The 21353-nt window shown below is 30.6% G+C and overlaps 1 protein-coding gene and 5 non-coding genes across 6 annotated transcripts in view; 3 read left to right on the top strand and 3 right to left on the bottom strand.

The window, feature by feature from the left end:
* Positions 1 to 21353, bottom strand: part of LOC107436801 (uncharacterized) — a 106949-nt gene that overhangs the window by 49410 nt on the left and 36186 nt on the right. The gene's annotated exons all lie outside the window — the stretch shown is intronic.
* Positions 3515 to 3587, top strand: TRNAF-GAA (transfer RNA phenylalanine (anticodon GAA)). Its single transcript has one exon. It is a non-coding gene; the product is annotated as a tRNA-Phe (tRNA).
* Positions 3597 to 3668, top strand: TRNAD-GUC (transfer RNA aspartic acid (anticodon GUC)). The gene has a single exon. It is a non-coding gene; the product is annotated as a tRNA-Asp (tRNA).
* On the top strand, positions 4566 to 4638 carry TRNAV-AAC (transfer RNA valine (anticodon AAC)). Its single transcript has one exon. It is a non-coding gene; the product is annotated as a tRNA-Val (tRNA).
* TRNAD-GUC (transfer RNA aspartic acid (anticodon GUC)) lies at positions 11099 to 11170 on the bottom strand. The gene has a single exon. It is a non-coding gene; the product is annotated as a tRNA-Asp (tRNA).
* TRNAF-GAA (transfer RNA phenylalanine (anticodon GAA)) lies at positions 11180 to 11252 on the bottom strand. The gene has a single exon. It is a non-coding gene; the product is annotated as a tRNA-Phe (tRNA).

Genomic DNA, 21353 nt, shown 5'->3' with positions numbered 1-21353 from the left:
ACAAAGGGTTGCTAGACTGGACACATTGCACCAGGAGGGGTTGATGCTGGAGAGGGTTAGAACTCGAAATTGTCAAATACTTGCTTACGTTAGCGCTGTTTTTCGAAGCTCTTGAAACCAAGGGGAAAAGTGCCTTACACTTGAAGCAATGCAATGATTTTAAACTATATATACATATAATCTTGTCGGGGAGAACTATCTGGGCTATAGAACAGACACAATAACTTGAATATTTTAAAAGTCATTGAACTTTTTCAAAAATAGCCAATTTTGAGACATTTTTTCTCGTAGATGAAACTTATCAAAATCTCTGCCATATTCTCAATTTTTATACCCAGGTAATGCAGCTTTGGAGTAAGTTTTTAATTTTTAAAATATTAGATCTCAAACGTTTTTCATTTCCACAAAACTGTGCTTTTTCCCATATTGACGCTTGCGCCATTTTCAAAATAAGCGTAGACAGTGCAGGCTTTAGATAGGCTAAACTTGACCTGACAGTCATACGTAACAGTTGCAAACTCATAGCATTTATAAAAATATATTATTCGCAAAATAGCATCATTTCATATTGTGACGGAGCCTTAGAAAAACAGATTTAGTATTTGGATGGCATCCTTAGTTACTACTGATAAGTTAACTATTTGGTACCGTTCAAATATAACGCAAGCACGTTTTGGTAATTTTGAACCGCTTTGTTAGCATTACCGGAATGATTAAGGAAGCATACCAATTGATTTTCTGCCCAGCAAGAAATTGAAGTCAAGAATAAAAATTTTTTTTAGACCATCACTTATGATAACACACCGATATATCCAGGTTTAAGGGCCGAAACCGCTACATACACGCTACACAACCTTTAATTGAACGTAGTGAACGCTGAATCAGGAAGAAGCCTTTACAAAATCATTGATATTGACTTAAAATAAAACACTGCAACAATCTGCATATGGAACTCTACCAGTTTCATTCGAAATTAGTGGCATAAAAGCAGCTGACATACTAACATATTGTCAAAGAAACTTGAATTATCCACAACGTATTCAAATTTACAACTTATCAAATATCCTTGGTAAAACGATGCAGACTTTTATATCTTTTTTTTTGACTTATTATTTTTGAGTTCTTGGAACGTGTCCATTTTTACTCTCAAAAATTTACTCAGTGGTAACTCAAATATTCTAAATATTCTTTTTAGAAACGAGAAATTCGTGTCCATTTCAATATAATATTAATAGAAACTTATTTAATTTCCATCTGATATATCAAAACGATTTTTTAGTTAGCTAAAATGGCAACAAACACCTTTAGTTTAACCCATCAACGATAAATATTTTATTCATTTACATGTACTTTGGTTTAAAAATATAATAACGAGGAGATTTTAGGAACAAATTTAGATCTGAGATTTTTTCTTTCGTTCCAGAATTTTCTCTTCGAAATATTTTTTCATAAATTAGTTGGATGTAACAGTCGATGAGCAAATAAGTGCTGTAAATAAACTTTATTTTTCCAAATAAGTAATAAGTTTTACTTATTGCAATTCAACTTTTTAATTGGAATTAAGATATACATTTGAATTCTTTTAATAATTCTTCCTGAAAATCGTCTGCGTTTATTGAATCACGATTTCTCCGATTCCATAGAATTTGCTAACAGTCAATATCCTCTCTTTCCACAAAACGATTTTAATGAACACTTTTAATAAAGTTATAACTTTCAGAAATAAGTACTTTCACTTTTCAAAAGGTCTCATGAAAATTCATCTTTACCAGGAACTCGAAACGGGTGAGAATTCCACCAAATCGAATATCATAAAATTTTTTATCGTCTGCAAGGCATTCAATTGCATCACTGAAATAACTTTGCAAACGATAAAAAAGAGAGTACCAATTCTATTATTCAACTTCCAGACTAAACAAACGAAAGAGGGAAAAAAAAGAAGCCATAAATTCGATCGAGCCGATTCTTTCCTGCAGAGAGCGCCGCAGTCGGGATTCGTAAAGCATGTTTTTGATGCCAGATTCGTGACAGGGCATATTACGTGGGTTTATTTATGTTATTCTTCACAAACACTTCAATTGTAGCTAAAACTTTCATGATCTGAGAGCGTTATTTGATATTTCTGGGTGGCATGTTGTCAATGTGAATGTGACTTAGAATAATATGCAATCACAAAATCTTAAGTAGGGTTGCCAATATCTCCGGCTCTATAAAACGAAAGTTTTATTTAAGTATTTTTAAGAATTTACGAAATTCTTTAACATTTTTAAGTAGGTTTAAGTATTTCTCAGCATTGTTAAGTTTTGCGTGAGGCTAAAGTTGCTTAAACAGCTGCTGAGAGACAAATGCAAGCCAAGAAAGATTTGGTGGAGTCATCCCTTTATGTGTAGTTTAAAAAAATTAAACACTATATTTTTTTTTTTTTTTTTGAAGGAAAAAAATATTATATTGGGCGCTAATTAAAGTTCGTATCCACTCACTTAAAGTTCAAATAACTGCAGTTATGTTTATTAAAGTGTTGTTTAAGTAAAGTAAACTGTTTAAGTCAAAAACATCGTTAAATTCCAAAAAAAAAAAAAAAAAAAACTTTTATGCTAACGATAACACATAAATCACGCAACTTGCTATAATTCATATTCTAATTAACATCTTTCCTTATTTCGTACCATTTTTGGTCGTTGGGCTACCGAAGCAGGGGTGCCATCCCCTCTGCAGAGGATCAAAATTGTGATGGCATGTCTTCGAATCATCCTCAGGGATGTTTCCCAGACCGTCGCCAATAGCCCATTGTGCAGCACTAGTGCGACGTAAATCAACAACAACAACAACAATCGTACCATTTTTGACACAGAAATTAATTTCACAATAACCCATTAGGTGGCGCCATATGTGTAAGCTCGTTAGGCATAGAGAGTGGATGTGGATTTTTGTGACACCCTGTATAGTAAAATAATACCTGCACACCCTGATTGCTTATTATTAATTTATTATATTGATATTCATAGTATTAATATCATAGTATCATAATATTCATAGTATCATATTCATTCAGTATTAATATTCATAGTAAGCAAACTTTTTATTCTTCGATAAAACAACACAATGAAATGAAATAAAATAGTTAAAGGCAAATGCACAACCTACTCAAGTCTCTCCAAAATTTAACCAATTAACCTCAAACAACCTGAACTATTTTTTAAATAATATTCATATTTAAATTGCTTTTTAGCACACATTTTTGAAATTGCGTGAAGTAAAAAATTTTCTAATTTAATACTAATATAATTTATTTTCGCATACTAAATTTAAACTTAAGTGATAAAAATTTCTAATTAAGAAATTTTATACATACCTAAAACAACTTTTCTTTTTTTATTACGTACCTGCATAATATCTGTACCGTTCATTTTTGATCTGATTTGTATTCTATTTATTTCTCTGAATATACTCCCCGAAACCAATAAACCAAACTTAATAAGCCAATCAATTGATATTTTTATCAATCTGCATGTGTGCCGAAATAGCTCAGTTGGGAGAGCGTTAGACTGAAGATCTAAAGGTCCCTGGTTCGATCCCGGGTTTCGGCAATTGATGTATCCTCGGTAGTATAGTGGTCAGTATCCCCGCCTGTCACGCGGGAGACCGGGGTTCGATTCCCCGCCGGGGAGAGTTTTTTTTTACTCTAAAAGTTATATATTTTTTATAGAAAGTAATTTTCATTTAATCTAGCGAAAACAAATATATTTGTTACATATTTATTGTATAAATATTTATTGTATAAATATACTTATGATATAAATTCATAAACTGATATAAATATACCGTTAGAAAAATATACTAAACTTTTCTCATCAACGTTGTTAATAGGAGAGAACCACGTAGAAAAATGATGAAATCTTGAAATCAAGGAATCTGCTATAATAGTCTTCTTTTATAATTTATAAAAATATAAATTTTTTCAGATATTTAATAAATTATAGATATTAGTTTAGTATTATATTGCTAAAAATCTGATTTTCTTATAAATTTCTAAAATGGGGTGGGTATGCTAAAGCAGATTAGAATTTCTTCCGCAGCACCATATAACTAGATATTTTTATTATCTATTAAAACAAATTGAGTTTCAAAAAATTTTTTCGAATCTTTACTCTCCTGTTTAACTCATATGATAAATATAAATAATAATAAATATAAATAATAATAACTATAAAATGTAACAAAAAGTATTCAGGAATTGTCATAAATTTTGAAGAAATTTCATTCCAACAATAAATAAATTAATAATTACTTTAAAAATGATATGTTTTATTTTTAGAATGATAAAAAAAATATATATATATTTCTGGACTTTTTCGATAAACTGATTTTTTTCTTCTTCAAAATAAATAAAATATATAAGGTTGAAGTTGATGTTTACTTTAAAAAGAGTAATAAATAAACGTTGCTTCATTGAAAAGTATACGAATAATTAAATAAATGGGTATACTGAACAAAAACACAGATGAAATCTTATGAACTAAATTTTTAAATTTTGCTTTTGCTTTCCATAAACACGCACGCCATGTGTACCTATGGTGTAGTGGTTATCACATCCGCCTAACACGCGGAAGGTCCCAGGTTCGAGACCTGGTAGGTACAAAGACTCTTTATTTTTAAGACTATTTTATCCCATTTAATAACTGCAAACTAATACGGTAATTGAGAAAATATTCTCTTACTGCTTAAAATATTTATGTATTAGAATAAAAATTACAATTTTTTAATTACCTCCGCTTACACGCGATCACATATTTCAAATAAATTAGAGCTTGCTTGGATTAATTTAAATACCATTTTAGAGATCTCGTAAGGCAAAAGGTTAAAGAAAGATTATTTTTTTCCAACATGAGTAATCAATTATCAGTTAAGCAGTAATGCTTTAAATGATGGCGAAGTACTTATTACTTCTTCGTGTTTATTACTATTTCGTAGTTACTACCACTAATTCGTTATTTTAGTTTAAATAAGTAGAATCTTTCCCTTCGCACGTTCAAGTTGGCATACTATTCAAAGAAGTCTCTCGGTATAAACCAAAATTTCGGCAGAAAATTCATTTTTTAAACTCAAAAAATTTAATGGAAAAATCACGAAGTTTGCTGCCACTGTTGTTAACGCGAAAATAATATCTCCTGAAAATATGGAAAGATCAGCAGCCATTGTAGCTAAATTTTGAAAAATATACATACTTTGAAGTATTTATATCTGCTAAAAAGTATTTTTATTTCATTTATCGTGGTGTGAAAAGTTCAAAACTGATTTTATGAAAATAATCGGAAGTTAATTTCATGAAATTTTGAGCACTTCTGAAATAAGTTCGTTACCACTCATTAATTTTTTCAGGTTGTGGGTACCCTGTATTTGGTGAGGTATCCTAATGGGTAACTTTGGTATGGTGGGGATAAATGTTAATACAATGACATAGAAACGACTGCCATTATTGATGACATATAAGGGTGCCCACCTTTAGGAAAGAGGTTACAAAGATTTTATGAAGGAGGTTATCGTAAATTAAATTGGCTTAAATTTCACGTCAATTTAAGGAATTCATTTGTTACGCAGATATTTAAATAACAAATATTTTTGGACGATGGTAGTTAGTCAAAATGTTTTGTTTCTTAGATCTTTTTCTACTAATAATTAAATTTTTTTGGAAAAGTGCTACCCTGCATTCTGAGAACAATCAGCAATTAAAACACACAATTTTTTAAGTCTGACACATTAGAATCAGAGTAGCTAATCCTGAGGATTATTTTCTCCTTTATCTTCGTATAAGAACGAAGTCTAAAATATAAGTAAATAACATAACAGTATTATTATATATATAATTAGTGATTTTAAATATTTACTTAAATTTAAATAAAAAAAAAGTGGTAGTGTTGCACACAGTTTGTTTGTTTTAGAATAGTTTAAATATTATGGAATTATAGACCCTTAGGAAAATATATTTCCTGTCATCAGCACATTCCGTTGTCATGAAGGAATAGAAAATTACAATAAGACGCTTTTAATGCAAAGGAGAAAAACAAAAAACTGGACTTTAATTAGATTTAAAATAGCAATACAATAAACTAAAAGTCATGAACTTCATGAATGAAAATTCCGGAATAGTATTGTCTGCTCGTTCATGAAAGAGAATGTCAATTAGATGTGATCTGAAAAGAGCAGAGCCACACAGGATGGATATTAATTGTCTTTTATTCAGAACATATATCATTCAAACCTCGTATTGAAAGATAAAAAAGATCGTCAACCTGATAGCCTTGGAAATTCACCATAACTGTATTCAAAAGTTGACAGTGGTTATCATAAAAGCAGACGATGTTTTTGAAAATAAAAGCTAAACGGAATAGAAGTAGACACTAAAATCGTCCAATCAGTTATTTCAGTTAAAACCTTTACAAACCAGGATTCTTATTGTGCTATCGAAAAATATCAAATCACCCAAAGTTTGCTAAGTAGAAAAAGAATCAAGAGAACAAAGGTTAAAAATTTAATTTAAAATCCAAGATAGATAACAAAATTTCAAACTTGAATATCTTTGACAGATCAGCACTTGGAGGAAGTACCTTTTTTTTTTTTTTTTTTTTTTTTTAAAGATATTTGTGTAGGGATATAATAAACTATAAAAAAATTTTTAAGGACGAAAAAAAAAAAAAAAAACAAACAAACAAACAATGGTAATGTTCAATGAGCAACTGTTTGTCTTTGACGAACGTTTCCCGCCATATTCGCGACATTACAATTTAATGTGAAGAAATCAAATGTTGCCATGCGATTTTATTCGTTTCGATGGCAAAAATTTTCTGCATTTTGCTTCAAAATAGCTAAAACTTTCATGGTAATGGCTCTTCACAATCAAAATTTTAAATTTGATGACTTTGGATATAAATATTAATATTCTGGTAGTTACGAATATAGTAAAATAAAATTTTCATATTAATGCAACTACCACATTTTTTACATTTTTCAGGTACATTCAAGCCTTGTATTAATTAAGCACTTATTAAGTAAAATGCCGTCGATCTACTGCTCATTGTTTTGGAAAAAAATGAGTTCGGTCCTTAACACGTTCAATGCCTGGGGGGTGACCGGCGAAGCCAAGATTATTAGAGACATATAATTCGAGTCAATTTTTAATAATTTTGAATTATTATCGTTACTAAAATGGTTTGAAGAAATCAATGCAATGTATTACGCACAAAAATCGTTATATTTATATACACACAGAGATGCCAACTTGCTCCATACAACGAATAAATATTTTCAAGTGGTAGCTTATTAATTGTGATTCTTGGTTTAATAAAATCAATTTAGTAGGATTTTTATCCACCACTATTTCTATACAATTCGTAAGTTTATGTAATTCACCACTTTTTTTTAAATATGCTATGGTAAACCTTTAAAAAAAATATCAAAATAAGTCTAATATTTGCAAATTTAGTTTGTAGTTATTTACAGTTTGGACAGACGGGCAAGCCATGTAAAATTAACGTGGCATTTAACGCGTTAAAGGTTAGGTTTGCTGCCGACTTTGTGGTCAATCATACTTGTTTAATATAAATTTAAGGTACAAATTAAAGAACACTCGAACTTACACAATAATTACAATCGCATTCAAACTATACAGCGTGTAAAACATCTTTATTTCTTGTCCAAACAAGTCCTAAACCGTTTTGCAGGTCTCAGTTTTCATGTCCGGTGCAGAAACCACCATTTCCGTCAATACATATAATTGCATCATTGTTTTCAGTCAAATAAATGAACATTAAAACGACGAGGTTAGTAGGCGTACAACATTATCAGAGGATCTTCGGTTAATGTTTTGATTCCGTGATGAGCGTGACTAAGAAGCGTTTGCTAGTTTCGATACGATAAATAAAATGAAACATCCCTTTTTTGTGTAGCACCACATGAAATCATCTCACTAAATGCATTTTGTCTCTATCAATGATGGCAGCGACTTGATAAAATTAAAAACAAGTGGTAGGAGGAATGTGAAATTTTTTTTTTTTGTAAATTGTTTGGGTGGAGGGAGATATTTAGTGAGATTCAAGACAAGTCACATCCTTTCATTGATGATTATATACATTATTGATGATTATTGATTATTATATTGATAATTATTAGTAGTCCCTTTATTCTCTGCCTTTTTTTTAAAGGTATTGTACGCTCTCTGCCTAATCATACTAGTACATCATAAAAATTTAACTTAGAATCCAAGATGGTGAGAGTTGAGGCTTTTTAAGGAATTAACAATTTCGCTAGTACGTTTATATACTAAAATATTATTAACAGGTTTTATATTTTTGATTTTAATATTTATGTGTCGCAGTTTTTAAAGTCATATTGAATCAAATTTTTAAATTAAAAATCAAATATTGAAGCACAGCGTTCGTTACCACTTTCGCAAAAACTGCTGTGTGTCACGAATGTAATGTAATAGGATGGTATCTTTCCTATATTTCGGACTGTTTCTTCCTGGTTTCTTTGGATTAGTTAGTTATCTTATAGTTAGTAAGAAAACGCAGATTTAATCAAACGAAAGAAAGAAATTTGCACTAGCAGAAATGTGCACATTTTTGAACATTTTTTATAAAATTTACGCCAAATAATAATTTTTCTTTTTCTTTCGAAAATCAGTATAATTTATTGAAACTGAGCCAAAACAGAGAAAGAAATCACCTAAAAAAATTGTTTACCAGCAAATCGAAGTATTTTTTTATGACCTGCAGAGTTGGTGAGAGAGTTTTTCAGAATGTCCACCTACTCCCCATGAATTCCAAGTCCCCATAATCGGACACCCCGTTGCAGTGTTTATCGTACAAACATCACGATCTCTTTCAGAGTTCGAATCGTTTTTCCAGGAAAGGTCCCCCACACCCCTGCCAGTTTTCTGACTTATGACTCTCGCCCTCTGCAATCAACGAATGCATGCAACACCCACAATTCGTCTTTGTCGTCAGAGGATCAACACCCCCTCTCTTTTCTAAAAAGGTCACATTCCAAAAGAGGAGAAACTTCAGCTCATACCTTTAGAATAGAACGATTTTGTTCTATTACAAGATACATGCCAAGCATTCATGTTCTGCGCCTATGCTGAAAGTCTTTCTTTTTTATCTAATTATTTTACAGTTTATAGAAAAACTAATTAAGTTTACGTTTCGTTGCCACTTTTTAAGTTTGTTAGAGAAGCGTTTTATGTTATTATAATTATAACCGTCTTTAAACTGTTGACCCAATTTTGAGTTTACGAACACCCATTTTTAAATCCGTAGCCTTGCTGTTTTGCACCCAATCAAGAATCCTGGATCAAGTACTGGAAGAAATTTGCCTTCATTTGGATGGAACTAATCCGCATTTGCGTAACACGGAGAAGAAAACCACGAAAACGTTCCACGGTTAGCCTGACGCAAGGGGACTCCAATCTAGGACCTGTCTACCACTGAGGATATTTTACGTCAGCACTGTGCTCGAAGCGAGCTGGGTGTAGAATTCGTATCGACCAGCCGTCACTGGAATTCGAACCCGGTCCACCTCACTTGAAGGCGAACGCTCCATCCCCTAAACCACCACGACCCCCGGGTAATAATAAGTATTTTTAAGACACAATTCTGACACTGAAATTTTTGTTCAATCTAGTCTCACTATCCCTGCCGGCCGAAGACTCCTCGTGTAATAAATGGTGACTGATGCACGTTAAATCTGTCAAGTCGTAAAGTCTTCCATGTTCCCATAACAAATCAATACCTCTGGGGATACTGATCCAGGAGTTTCCTTGTCTTCTGGATTGGGTTCAAAATGACAAGCCTACGGAGTTGAACATTAGTAGTCGTAAATCCAAAATTGGCTCGGCTGTTCAACGACGAATATAAAATAAAATCTAGTCTCACAAAAAGTAGCACCTAGCACATTAACACAGCTGTTTAAATATCTTCTTAACCAAAATGTATTAACAGCTGCCTTAAAAGAAACAGTAACATAGTATTAAAAGTGGAATTAATGATTCTCCAATTCAAGAGAATAAGTCTTCAAGATTGCATAACACTTCCTAATGATTTTACTTGTTTTCTTTATCTTGACATATTCTTCCAAGTTTTTGTGATAAGATCTCAAACAGTGCAGCGACATTTTTATTGTAAGACAACAAACAATAATTTTTCTTATCTCAAGAGTCATATAAAGACAGCGTCACCTGAACTGAGAGTACGAAGGAGTTGGAGTTGACACTTAAAAGTGGAAAATGATAAGGTCAGAGATTGGAAAGATGTTATTTGGAATTAATGAATGACGGCATTTTTTCTCCTCTTCATAAAAATGGGTAGAATGACATGAAATAACAAGAACTGGAATAACCTGTGCTAAATTATGTTAAAAATAGCAATTTTCAATATATGACGAGAAAATTACTTAAATAACGGGAAATTTGGAACAATTTCAAAAATAGATATGTGTATATTAATGTGATGAAATATATTCTTAAATATTTGTATCCTTCTTTTAAAGTCAATATATATATTGATTTTGATCAACACTACAGATAAATAAATTAAATATATATAAGTTCTTCTTAGATTATAAAAAAATATATGATTACGATAGAACATAACAAAATAAACATAGAAAATATTGAATTGTCAGATAAACAAACTGAAAGAGAATGTATTCTCCACGGCGGGGAATCGAACCCCAATCTCCCGCGTGACAGGCGGGGATACTGACCACTACAGTACCGAGGATGTAACGACTGCCGAAACCCGGGATCGAACCAGGGACCTTCAGCCAGATTATTAATTTTATAAAAGGACACTATCAAACCAGATTTCTTGAATTCAAGATTTCATCATTTTTCTGCGTGGTTCTCTCCTATTAACAACGTTGATGAGAAAAACTTAGTAAATTTTTAACGGTATATTTATATCAGTTTATAAATTTATATCATAAATATATTCATACAATAAATATGTAATAAATATAAATATACATATTTATATTAGTTTTCGCTAGATTAAATGAAAATTACTTTCTATAAAAAATATATAGCTTTTGGATGAAAAAAAATCTCCCCGGCGGGGAATCGAACCCCGGTCTCCCGCGTGACAGGCGGGGATACTGACCACTATAGTACCGAGGATACAACAATTGCCGAAACCCGGGATCGAACCAGGGACCTTTAGATCTTCAGTCTAACGCTCTCCCAACTGAGCTATTTCGGCACGAATACAGATTGATAAAAATACTAAATGATTGGATTATTAGGTTTGGTTCAGCGGTTTAGGAGGATACATTTAGTTTTGTGCAATTTATTATTTTTATTATCCTCAGACTATAAATAATATTAATTAGAATTACCTAAAATAATTTTCAAGCATTGCCAAATATAAAAACTTAACCTAATTTGAGAATGTGAAGTGTTGAGCTCAAAGTATTTCCATACAAAATAAGTTGTTTTGCTCACTATGCACAATTTTTATTTCTTTATTTCATTTTATTGATTCATTTTCTGCTAGTGCATTTCTCTTTACATTTTTAGCTTTTAAAATGTGTTCAATTGATATTTTTATAAATGAAAAGCATGAACTGAATTAAGAACAAAAACAAAACTTACCCACTCAGGAAATGGTACCCTAAAACCCCCAAGGGGTGAAGGGTGTGCCTTTACCTTAACAATTAATAAACGTCTCACCATTTTAAATACTGTGGGAGGGGGTTAAGTGTTGAGTAACAATAGTAACTAAAAATTGGTTGGTAACTATGAGTACGAAATAAAATTTAGTTGCCAACCTAATACTGAGATGCCAACTTGCTCCGGGCAGAAGATAAAAATTTTCAAAAGGTAATTTTTTAATGTATGATTCTTGGTTTTGTAAAATTCGATTAATAGGAATTTTAGGACAACAGTACTTCTAAATAATTCAAAGTCTTATAAGACACACAACTTTGTTACAGTTACAGTTATTGAGCTTTTTTTAAAAAAAATTGCAAAATTAATCGAAAATCTGCACATTTTCGTAGCTCTCAACCGTTTTATTTATTTTTTAAAATTTATTTATTTTTAGTAATATTTTGTCTAATTCTGACCAGATGGCATCTCTGCTAATAATTCACATTATGGGAGACTAACTACGCTTATAAAAGAAATGAATTCTGAATAATTCAAAGTCTTATGAGATACGCCACTTTGTTACAGTTATTGAGCTTTTTTTAAAAAAATTGCAAAATTAACCGAAAATCTGTAAATTTTAGTTAGTAGCTCTCAGCCGTTTTTTTTAAATTTTATTAATTAATTTATTTATTTATTTATTTTCATCTAATTCGGACCAGTTGGCATCTCTGCTAATAGTTCACACTATGGGAGACTAACATAAATACCCTAATAAAAGAAAAGAATAGAGCAGATATAAATAAGCACCAAAAATTATTACGAGTGTTTTTACTTGATTATATAAAATGTGACGATTTGTTGCAACAAGATGACACATTAAGATGAAAAAGTTGAGTCAGATTAACTCTGATTTATTCCACTTCCTCGTCATTAGATTCTATCATTAAAAATGTTTCACAAGGCCAAGTCCAAGAGAACCATCAAGTGGAACAATAGGGGGAGGTGGAGAGACTGACCTATTCATTGGACAAGGTTAAATCTCAGTCCCATTTCTCAAGTAAATGACAGAGTTGAAAGAATTGGCGAGGAGCATTGAACTAAGGATTGTATTCCATATAATTTACCATATCTTTCGGTGATGTTAATAATTTTTATAAATCGAATAATTTTTTCAATCCATTATAATAATTGAAATACCAATTTGTGTTGTTTTGTGGAAAAACTTTTTATAGTAATAGCACAATTTATGTTTTCATAATTTATTCTTTGTTTAATATGTTTGATTTTACACACGTCAAGACAAATTCAGGCCCAAGGTCCACCAAATTTTCGGGCCCCTTACAAGACATTTTAAAATTAAATTACTGAAGAGTAGTCCTAAAAATAAAAAATAATCTATTGGACTGCATGATTTAATAGAAACATTCTTAGAAATTTTTAAAGCAGACAATTGAAGATTATTTTTCTGAGAAAAAGTTTATGTATCTATAAATTAAAGCAAAATATAAAACAACAAAACAATGATATATCGAAATAAAAATAATTAAGTGACCACAAACAATTGAAATCAGCGATTTTTGCTCAAAGTCACTGATTAGCTGAATTATTATTTTTTTTTGTAAGCTACAATTATTTTTTATTTAGTACTTAAACCAACACAAAGCTAGCCAACCTTTACTAATTTTTGAGGCCCTTCAGAAATTGTGGGCCCCAGCATTTGTTTACCTAGCCGATAAGCAGGCCCTGTATCTTCTGATATCCGGTATATACATAATGCTGCCTAGCCGTCGTGAAAAGTTGTTAAAATTGGAGACTACGCACAGAATTAGGCTTCAAAATTTTATAAACTGACATGCCTTTATTTTAAATCTTAAACGAATCAATAGGAAAGTGAATGCATAAACATCAAATTGCCTATAAACAAAATGAATTATAATTTTTAAAGAGAAAACAAAAAACGGAATTAAATACGAAAATGTTTAATTGCTTTATTTTCTTTAATGCACTTTATTTTCTACAAATGACACTACATTGTTATAACTGAAAAGATTGAAACTAGTAACTGTATGCCTTTAAATATTATAAAAAATAAATAATAAAAATAAAGTACTTCAATCGTGCTAAAAATATCAACACAGCTGCGGTGTTTTCCCTGTTAATAGCTGTGTTAGCGCCATTTTATAATCCATCAAAGTTTATTTGTTTTATTTTTTGAGAGGTTGAAATCTGTTTACCTAGACAGAAGATAAAAAAGAGGAGAGCGACTCAAAAAATAAACAGATAGATGCTGACTGATGACAGTTTCTTTCGCCTCGAAAAAAAAATACTAAAATATTTTGAAAAAAAAAATTATGTCAAGTTTTTTTAATGAATATTTTTATCATATCCGTGTTTGTAAAATGATCACTTTACAGCGAAATAACTTTTGGATATTTTAGTTTTTTTTTTCAATAAGAGAAACAAATTTTAATCGAATTAAATATTTAAGCATAAGTTTTCCGAACGTTTTAAGCCGAAAGTCCGCTTCTTTAACCACCACCTTATACTTGGCGAACAAAGAGCTCTCGCGTATATCCTTTGGTCAAGACCTTATACATCAGAAGGCCTCCCCTCCGTATTTTATATGTAGTCTGCGCAGATCAGTTGACCAGTTGAGCACATGAACCCAAAGTCTATTTTAAAAGTACTCATACTCATATGTGGTGGTTATCTTAGCATCAGCCCCGCCACGGCAACGCCTCCTATAACTGAAAGCCTCCACGCGGTTTTTTGTAGGTAGTCCGATCAGACCACTGTGATGGTAAACCAATTAGATAAAGAACCATTGAATATGAAATCTATTAAAAATTAGAAAGTGGTAGCAAATATATGTCTAAAAACTTGTTTAATTTATGAATATAATTGGTTTCTTTTATTTACTTGTCAACCACTACAGATCCAATTCTCAAATATATATTATAAATTTCTCTCAAGTACTTTTAAAATAGAATTTGGGTTCATGCGCACAAGTGGTTCGCTCTTTAAATAATCTGCACAGACTACTTATAAGAAACCGTGTGGAGGCTTTCTGATGTAGGAGGTGATGGCCAGGGGCTCTAACTAATGTATATTTCAACTTAAATAAAATGTATATCCTAAAAATGTATATTTCAACTTAAATAAAATACATCACTGAAATTAATTTTCATACTCGTTATTACAGAAATTATATTTAAAACAAAGAACGCATTTTTCTTTCAATCCAATTAGAAGAAAATCTACGATTATTACAATACAGAAATAAATTGACTAATAAAACAATTGAAGAATTTCTCATTAGCTAAGATTATACATGTTCCTTAAACTTTTTCCAGCCAAATTCAATCTAAATTTAGTTTAATTTAAGTAACCCTCATTATATATCACTTATGAGGTAAAATATATATGCAATTAACAACTTATGCATTAACTTGATACAAGCTTTTTCCCAACAAACAAAATAACCTTAAACTGCTCGACCTTTTCAAGGTTTCTATAAAGAAAATGAATACTACAATGCCGAATTCTTAGGAAGAAAATCATATGTAACAAGCTTCTTAATGGTGGAAAAAAGAAAAGTGATAAAGAATTTCGAAGGTAGCTAGGGCGGGCAAAGTTACAAACACAATTCTTTACTGTTGTGTTTATGGTTATTTTCCAAACATAATAAGCAGCTTATGTTAAGGCTTGGACGGTGAATTACCTTTGAAGACGAAAATTTGCAGTTTGTGGAGAAAATAATTTACACTTAGCTTGGCGTCTATTGTGTGAAAGAAAAACGAGCTTTTTCCTTTTGTCATGTTCCCAAAAAAAGAATTAACTCAGTATTTAAGCAGCTTTCAAAACAGGTCTTTCTAAACTATGGGCGATCTTGTAGAAGAAAATAATAGAAGATATTTTAAAGATTTTTTTAAGATACGCGATCGAATTAATAAATATAAAGACTTTTTGTAATAAGTAATTTTAGGGTCAATATTTGGATTATATAGACTTGGATCTGTAGGATGTCAAAAAGTAATAAGAATGCTAATCTTAAGTATTATTAACCATGGGCGTAGCAATATATTAACAATTTTAAATAAAAATAAATAAAATGAGAGAATAAAATGATGAGAATAAATAAAATGAGAATTTTTTGTATAGATATATATATATATCTATACAAAATAATATATTCTTTCAATACATAATTTTCTAATAATATACATATTATGTTATTTATGTTTTTCTATATATACATTACATGTATATATAGAAATTTTATATATTTTCTACATTTTCTATATATACATTATTCTATATATTACATATAATATGCTATTCATGTTTTTCTACATGATGTTATGTATCATAACGAATCATTACTCCAAAAAATCTCACTTGGATTTTTAAAATTTAATTAATAAATCAAAATAATTTATTAAATAAATTTGGCAAATATATTTAATAAAATAAAAGTTGATTAAAAAGTTTTAGGTTTAGTCAACTTAAATAAGTCTAACACACTAATTTTACATGGCTTGCCCATCTGGCCGAATGGTAAATACCTACAAACTAAATTGCAAATATTAAACAGATTTTGCTAGTTTTTTTAAAAGGTTAAGCTTGACCTCTCTGAAAAAAAGTGGTGAATTGTAAAACCCTACGAATTGTTTAGAAAGAGTGGTGGATAAAAATCCACTAAATTAAATTTATTAAACTGAAAATCACAATTAATAAACTACCACTTGATGATATTTATTCGCTGTCCGGAGCAAGTTGGCATCTCTGTGTATATAAATAAAACTATTTTTGTGTGTTCTATATTGCATTAGTTTCTTCAAGCCATTTTAGTAACGATAATAATATAAAAAATTTATTCGAATTATGTGTTTCTAATAATCTTGGCTTCACCGGTCACCCCCATGGGATTCAACGTGTTAATTAAATAGATTGTACAAAACTTGTCATAATTTAACGGAGGGTTGACACGGGATAATAAAGTTTGCCACTATCTATATAATATATCGTATTTTTTTCTGTTTTTATTAAAGGAGAACGTATAAAATAATATAAATGAACGTAAGAAATCATATCTATGAATAATTCGAAATCTAAATTATAGTGGTAGTGAATAATTTCTGTCATCCCTACTTAATGTAAAGTAGATCTATAAATTAAACAAGCAGAAATAAATATTTCTGGTGGTAAAGCCAGCGCACTATATAGAATAATGTTTCGATTATTTTGAATGATATAAACAAGTCATTTTATGACTGATATGTCTTATTGATAAATTTTTGTAATATTCAGTACTATTTACACATTTCTTTTATTTATACTTCATACTATCATTTTATTTTATAATTCTGATTATTTAATTTTCAAAACTTGCACAAGAATTAAAATTAATCTATAATAATCCCCCCTCCCCCCTTTTTTTAAATCACCATCAATGAAACCTTCAGTTATACACCCAGTATCATTTCACGGAAAGAAGGTTCCGGTTTTAGAATTTTATTATTGTTTATAGTTAAAATCAGTTAAAAGGACCATATACGGCTGGAGAACTCCTCGAGGACAAATTCTCTTTAACCCGAAGAAGTAATTGAAAGTATAGATAAAGTGAGTTCAGTTAAACATAAAATTAACCATGAAATATTGAATGGTAAAAAAATAAAATCAAATTATTTCAGAATAACACTGCGTATTCCTAAGTTAACCACTCATAATTTGTTTAAATTTTCGTATTTTGAAGAATAAAAAAAAAGAAATTTTTTTTCATTATTTGAAACTTCATGATTTACTCTAGATTTAACTTTAGCGTACTTTTCTTTGAATTTTAGAATACCAATGGAAGTGAAACAGAACTTGCCATGAAAAGTGTCTCCCACGATATAGTGACCTCTTAACCATCCTCGTGTTTCTTGCATAATGGGTAATTACATCCATTGTATATAATTTTATAATTATCTCATTTTCAGTAAAAAATAAATTAATTAATTCTTATTCAACGCAAATAATGTACATAATTGGAATTGGACAAAAAATTTATGTGTTTCTGGTACAAAATAATAGTCAATGATATGATAAAATAAAATTTTAAAAAACGAAAAATGGAATATACTCATAGTAGCTGTGTTTTTAAATGTAATGCGTGGGCTCTTTAACAATATTTTTCTTCCTCTGAATTTAGCAGATAAAAAGGAATTTTTGTAACAGCAATATAAAAGTGAAGAGTTTATCTGTAGCAATCATCAGGGCTACGTTTTTTTTTTTTTTTTTCCTTCTTGTGGCATGCGCCGACGATTATTTTTCTTTAGGAGTAGAATGATTTATTTTCAGAAGAAGAACGAAACCAGTTTTCGAATTCCAAGAATTTAGTTCACTATCTTCGCCCCTCTTCAAAGAACATTTTGTTCTTTGAGAAAGAAGATTTTCGGATAAAATTTGGTGTGTAGTAAAGCTACTCACAGAATTTTTTGTGCAGTTTACGGTAGTAAAAATACCTTATTTATAATTTTATGTTGAATGTGGGTAAAAGAATATTCTTCATTCGTGAGATCAAGCTTTAATTTAACACATCACCGTTGTAATTGAAATAAATAAATAAATAAAAATAGAGGAGATAAAAAAAAAGTGCTAACAATTTCTGTGTGTTGAATTACAGAGACTTCTTTAGATGAAGAGGGGGGGGGGGCATAGAGTAAGCAGGGGTGAGGGATTTTGTGATTTCTTTATTTTTAGTAACAAGAGGAGAGGAGGGTATGATGAGCAATGCTTACCTAAGACGCTAAAATCTCTTCACTTTTGAAGTGTTTTAAAAAATATAACAGAGAATTAGAAAAAAAAATTGTGTTAAATTTATTAAAAAAAAAAAAAAAATTGCGGAAAATTTCTTCAAGGAAATTCAGAAATCAAGTGCAGCCTTTCATCCCTTCACTCTTCACTGGGTAGATAAAATGAGTATCAAGCATACTTAGGGACTAAACACTGGGGGTTCGGCATTCCGGTGACCACCCAACCAGAACTTTTGTTCCTGCACCCCAGAACTCAAGGTAAAGAAAACTGAGATGGGCACATAGGCCATGGCCTTCTATGGGCTGTCGCGCCCCTGGGTTTAGTTATGACCATTGAGAGCAAACCCAAAAGATTCTTGAAAAAATATTCTACAGTAAATTTTATATAAGTAATTAAATGTAAATTTTGGTATGGTAACACAAATGACTATTTGAAATAAATACAAATGATTACATGATACAAAACATTCGAAAACGAAAGTTATTCTTAAATAAATTTCATTTAAAAAAGATTGAGCCGGGGTTCGAATCACAGCAATGGCTGGTTGATAAGAATCCCGCACCCGGCTTGCACCGACTACAGTGCTGACGTTAAATATCCTCTGTGGTAGACGGATCAAAATTTAAAGTCCCCTTGCCGTCTGGCTAACCGTGGGAATTTTCATGTTTTTCCTCTCCATGTACCGCAAATGCGGCTTAGTTCTATTAAAAAGTCTTTCACGACGGTAAAATTCTACCAATACTTGATACAGGATTTCCTTGTCTTCTGGATTGGGTTCAAAATTACAAGGCTACGGAGTTGAATTTTCGTAGTCGTAAACCCTAAATTGGGTTGGCTGTTCAACGACGGTTATAAAATAAAACAAAATTAAATTAAAAAAGATTTTAAAAAAGAGCTACATGGAACATGAAATACTGTGCAATATTTACAAAACTCACATAAAGAATAAGTTACATCTTTCGTTTCACTTAAAAAAAAAAAAAAAAAAAAAGAAATGGAAACTGTTTGAACTCTTCCGGAGAGATCAGAGGGGTGGGGTGAAGTCTCCTCCCTCCCTTTGGGAACCGGTTTCTAACAGGATGAAAAGGGATGTAAAAAAAACTTTCTATAATCTCAACTCTGTCTGTCCCAATAACCTGTAATTTATTTCCCATAAACCTTGCACAAGGTTTTTTTTTTTTTTTTTCTTTCACTCTCCCTTACAGACTAAACTCTATCATCTTTCCTATACCAGCTATTGGTACAGGTACATTTTAAGGGGAGAATTTTTTTTTAAAAAATAAATAAGTAAAAAGGGTTTGACTTGGTTTCGTTTGATGGAAAATGACGGTTGAATATTATTATTGTTACAATATTAAATTCGAAGATTAAACTATCACCAGAAGTGTTATGTTAGCTGAAAAAAAGAAAAAGTGTACTAAGTAGTAGGTTAATAGTCCTTTTGCTGTTTTCGAGGTTAATTTTCCCAAGTGACAGCGAAATGGCTTTTTCAGGGTTGCCACTTGCTACTAAAAATGTACGAAGTGGTAGAGACTATGAATTCATTTATATTTACTTAATCGATTTAATTAAATCAAATCTACCACCGTGAATTACATTGCAAATGTTTTTTTATTTAAAGTAAGTACACACGTAGGAATTTCTATTTTGTTCTAAGTCTAATTTCAGGATGAATCTCAATAACCCTTACGCATACCTGCCAACTCTTCCGGATTTTCCGGAAGATTTTATTTTCACATTTAAAGTGGTAGTAAGTATGTACTATTTTTTCTTTTATAAACTTAATTTTTAGATGATTTTGATCACCACTATTCTTACAAAAATTAATCACATATACTAATATGCGTTACTATCATGGTTGTTAACTTAAGTTTTCTCAAATATAACGTATTTGCTTGCTTAAAATTGAAGTTTTAATTCCATTTTAATACCACTGGGAAAAATGATAATGGAAGGGATTAAAAGTTGGCAGGTATGCTTACGGCCCTTTTCCCAAAGGGCCGTAATGGCCTCAGACGCCCAGTTCCAGTACAACGAGCGAACATTGCCAGCACATTAGTAAGTAGAAAAGCATACCTGCCAACTCTTCCGGTTTTCCCGGAAGATTTTAATTTTGTATTTCAAGTGGTACCGAAACGCATGTCATGCCATTAAAATTTTTGAATTAAAATAATAATTATAAATGAGTTTGACCACCACTTCATGTAAATAATTACAGCAAATATATAAAAGCATACTAATCTTTACGATAGCGAATTTTAACCTAGTTAAAATATAAATATATTTTTGAGTGAGATTGTTTTTCGGTAATTGTTTTACTTCCACTTGGAATATTCATTCTCAGAAAGAGTGAAAGTTGGCAGGTATGCATACGTAGCCAGCACATTAGTAAGCAAAAAAGAAAAAAAAATATGTTAAAAGAAATTTTAACTCTTTTATTTATTTTATCTTTTTTGCTATTAATTTGTCCCCACTTTTTACATTTCCGTCGCTAGTGACATCCCTAAAATTCAATCACAGTTGCAAAGCAACCAACTTGTTACGTTTTTTGGAAAAATTCTTTTTTTCCAGTGGTAGCTAAGTTAATGTTTTTATGTATTATTCTTTGTTCTGTAAATTTGATTTAAAGTTATTTTCCACACCACTACATGAAAATGAATCATAAGTTTTTATGAAATGCTACTGAATTTCAGCTCTCTCATGGTCTTCATGGTAACTTTTAAAATGTTGGCAAAATTCTAAAAGCATTAGTTTTTAATTGTCCATACTATAAAATATTTAATATAACACTATAAAAATTTTATAATACGACACTATAAAATATTTTTCAAAAAACGCATTATCTTGCAGCTCCCCAATATTTTTCTTCTTCTGTTTATCAAACCAACTCTGTCATTAGAATTTACGAATCATA

Source organism: Parasteatoda tepidariorum, chromosome 5, assembly GCF_982258835.1.
Source record: "Parasteatoda tepidariorum strain Cologne lab strain chromosome 5, Ptep-v5.0, whole genome shotgun sequence".
Classification (NCBI taxonomy): Eukaryota; Metazoa; Arthropoda; class Arachnida; order Araneae; family Theridiidae; genus Parasteatoda; species Parasteatoda tepidariorum.
Note: the sequence above shows the minus strand (reverse complement) of the source record. Positions and strands in the feature narration are given on the sequence as shown.